This window comes from Mandrillus leucophaeus, unplaced genomic scaffold, assembly GCF_000951045.1.
Source record: "Mandrillus leucophaeus isolate KB7577 unplaced genomic scaffold, Mleu.le_1.0 Scaffold862, whole genome shotgun sequence".
In the NCBI taxonomy this organism is placed as follows: domain Eukaryota; kingdom Metazoa; phylum Chordata; class Mammalia; order Primates; family Cercopithecidae; genus Mandrillus; species Mandrillus leucophaeus.
Window position 1 is genome coordinate 12,901 of NW_012109386.1, and position 4,244 is coordinate 17,144.

General features: G+C 41.9%; 1 pseudogene; it reads left to right on the forward strand.

The window, feature by feature from the left end:
• The first annotated feature begins 1,186 nt into the window (after positions 1–1,186).
• Positions 1,187–4,244, forward strand: part of LOC105531082 — a 9,129-nt pseudogene continuing 6,071 nt past the window's right edge.

A 4,244-nucleotide genomic window follows, 5' to 3' on the forward strand; every position in this document is an offset into this window, starting at 1 on the left:
CATATACAGAAAAGCGCACATTTAAAAGGTGCAGGCTGGGGGCGGTGGCTCACAGCTGTCATCCCAGCACTTTGAGAGGTCAACACAGGATGATTGATTGAGTCCAGCAGTTTGAGACCACCCTGAGTAACACGGCAAAAACCCCTCTCTCTACAAAAAATACAAAAATGAGCAGGACATGGTGGCCTGCGCCTGTGGTCCCAGTTACTTGGGAGGCGGAGGTGGGAGGATCGCTTGAGCCTGGGAGGTCGAGGCTGCCGTCAGCCAGGACTGCGCCACTGCACTCCATGCATCCCGCCTGGGAGACAGAGATCCTGTCTTTTAATAAGCAAATAATAAAAGGTTCAATTTGATAGGTTTTAACGTGGGTATAGAAGTCTGAAACCATTACAACCATCAAGATTACCAACATATTTCTTGTTTTCTTTTTTTGGGGGGAAGGTTGGGGGGGAACAGTGTTTGGCGTCATCCAGGCTGGACTGCAGTGGCACCATCTTGGCTCACTGCAATGTCTGCCTCCTAGGCTCAAGTGATCCTGCCTCCTTAGCCTGCCCAGTAGCTGGGACCACAGGAGTGTGCTATCACACCCTGCTCATTTTTGTATCTTTTTTTTTTTTTGGGTGTGTGTGTAGGCACTGGGTCTCCCTGTGTTACCTAGGCCGGTCTCAAACTCCTGGGCTCAAGCGCTGCACCCACCTCAGCCTCCCAAAGTGCTGGGATTACAGGCATGGGCCCCTGTGCCCAGCCATACATATCATTTCCAAGCACTTCCTTGCTTCGCTTTCCCTCCCTTCTTCTTCCAGCCTACCCATTCCCATGCAACAACTGGAAATGATTTTGATTTAGAATATAAACACACTTTATATGTCTAAAGAGATAACAGGTGGGGAAAATGGAAATAGTAAGAGACTTATTTTGTATATCAAAATTATCAAGTAAAATTGAAAAAGAACAATATTTAGAATGAAAATTGAATTACTGAAACGAAGAATTTAGTGGATTCTGAAACAGCAGATTAGACGTATGTGAAGAGAGACAGCAAATTAGAAGAAAGCTCTGAAATAATTAACCAGCATGCACAATAGAGAGACAAGAATTGGGAAATGTGGAAGAGATGTTAGGGGACGGGGGGAAGAGGAAACACTGAGGAGATAATCTGTGGGAATGTCCATCTATGTGACTAGAGATGGGCACTGTTGCTGTAGCATTGTACAGCATTGCACCGTCGAAGGGAAAGCATCTCCACAATGAGAAATTGTATGGGTTCATTCACCAAATGTTTTGTCTAGTCTAGAAATGTTATGTATCTTTATCACAAATTCTCCTTTTAAAAATATAGGTAATTATACATTAAAAGAATTTTGTAAAGAACAGCATGCATAGCTGAAATGTATTTGGCAGCATTTATTAAACACTCCCTCTGCATATTGAAGTCTGGGTCACACAAAATAGTCACACAGGGGCTGCTGTCAGCCATTGAAAAGAAACACTAAATCTATTGACTGAACTCAACATGCTGACAGAAAGGCATGCTGAAATAGAAAAAGTGTAAGAAAAAGTCAATTCAACCAAAACAAATGTCCCGAATCAAATAGGAAGCTTGACTTTCAGCAAAGTAATTTCGAGAATATTAACACATGATTTGCCCCATCAGTCATATCATTTGTCTATCAACCCAACGTTCTCACCTTAGGCAGCACAGAGTACCAGATTCTTCAAAGGAAGACGAACAACTGTCATTACATGTGAAGTAACTCATGCAATGTTACACACCAATTGAAAAAAGCAAAGTATTTCTGTGAATGATGTACAGTAACTAAATTAATCTTTTTCTTTCTTTCTTCTTCTTCTTTTTTTTTTTTGAGACGGAGTCTGGCTTTGTCACCCAGGCTGGAGTGCAGTGGTGCGATCTCAGCTCACTGCAAGCTCCGCCTCCCGGGTTCATGCCATTCTCCTGCCTCAGCCTCCCGAGTAGCTGGGACTACAGGCGCCCGCCGCCACGCCTGGCTAATTTTTTGTATTTTTTAGTAGAGACGGGGTTTCACCGTGTTAGCCAGGATGGTCTGGATCTCCTGACCTCATGATCTACCTGCCTTGGCTTCCCAAAGGGCTGGGATTACATGCGTGAGCCACCGTGCCTGGCCTTTTTCTTTCTTTCTTCTTTTCTCTTTTCTTTTCCTTTCTTTTCTTTCTCTTCTCTTCTCTTCTCTCTCTTTTCTTTTCTTTCTTTTTTGACAGAGTTTCGCTCTGTCACCCAGGCTGGAGTGCAGTGGCACGATCTGGGCTCACTGCACTCTTTGCCTCCTGGGTTCAAGCGATTCTCCTGTCTCAGCCTCCCAAAGTGCTGGGATTACAGGCATAAGCCACTGTGCCCGGCATATGTATTTTTTTCTGAAGATTTGTTTTTGTTGGCAAGATTGTTCTTTTTTGTTTGCTTGTTTTGTTTGCTTATTTGTTTGATGATATATTTTTCTTTCTTCCCTATACGTACATTCATTGAAGTGTAGTAAACTAAAAAGCGCATAGATGATGAATGTCTAGCTCTACGTATTTTTCCAAAGTAAACCACCAAGCAGATTAACTCTTAAGAGAATTATCAGCACCCCAAAGCCTTCTTGTATCTTCTGCCAGTCATAATCCTTTCCTCCCATCTTGCCAAACTATATGTTAGTTTTATATCTTTTTTAAACCTTTTTATAAGTGAAATCGTACTATGTATACTATTTTGTTCAACATTATGTTAGTGAAATATATTCATGTTATTGTTTGTAGTCGTGTTCCATTTACTTCAATTTCTACATAGAATTCCCGTTGTGTGTAAATACAAGTAGGTGATGATTCATAGTTTTTAATTCTTGAAATTTTTATTGAGATAATTGTAGATACACAGGCAGTAGGTAGTCCAAAATAATCCAACGAGATCACATGTATTCTTTATCTGGTTTCCCCCAGTGGTAACATTTTGCAAAACTATAACAACCAGGACATTGACATTGATCCAGTCTACCAGCCTTGTTAAAACTTTCCATGTTTCATTTGTATTTTGTGTGTACCTGTGTGCACATAGCTCTCAACGACTATGTCACATGTCTTATCTCCTGAATCCACCACCATAGTCAACCCAGGGCAGCTCCATCCCCTCCGAATTCTCTGGTGCTTTGTCTTTAAAATCACACCGACCCCCTTGCAATGTCCCCTCCACTATCCCTAACCCCTGGCAACAACTAATCTGTCTCCATCTCTAAAATTTTCTTTACAAAATGTCATACAAATGAAATCATACTGTTTAACATTTTGGGATTCGACTTTATTCACTTGGCTTAATTCCCTGGAGATTTACCCCAGTTCTTGTTTATACCAATAGTTTGTTCCTTTTTATTGCTGGGTAAGTATGTCATGTTGTGGATATACTACAGCTTGCTTAAGCATTCACCTGATTAAGAATATTTGGGCCGATACTAGTTTCGGCAGATGACACCTAAAGCTGCTATGAACATGTGTGTGCAGGTTTTTATGTGAACGTAAATCTTCACTTATCTGAGATAAAAGCCCAAGAGTGCAATGGCTGCATTGTATCAATCACATGCTTAGTTTTTAATCTACCAAATTATTCCCCAGACTGGTTGTACCATTTCACATTCCCACCAGCAATGTGTGAGCACCCCAGATTCTCTGTATTCTCAACAGGCATTTGGTGGTGTCAGCATTTTTTTACGTTTCTCTAACAGCTATGTGCATTTAACTGATGGCTAATGATGTAAAACATTGTCTCACGTGTTTATTGTTCATCTATACCTCCTCTTTAATGAGAGGTTCCTCTTTTCTTCCTTTTAAATATCAAGAGTTCTTTTATATATTGTAGCATAGATCCCAGTCCTTTGTCTCTCTTGGTGTTGGGTCATGGGATGCTGTTTCTGGATGTTTCAGGTGAGTTTGCGTTGATCCCCAAGCTTGGCTGTACGTTCTTGTCTTCTCCAGAGAGTCCTTGGTTTCTTCTGGCAGTCACGGGACCACCTTAATCCAGTCAGTCACTGGACTGAATCAAGACCATATTTCAGCCTAGTGACTTTCCCAGTGCTCATCTCTTTTTAAGTCACAACCCCAGAGATTGTGATTTTTCCAAGCAGGATCTCCTTTAAAAGAGGTCACGCTGTCATCCCAGCACTTTGGGAGGCCGAGGCGGGCGGATCACGAGGTCAGGAGATCGAGACCATCCTGGCTAACACGGTGAAACCCCGTCTCCA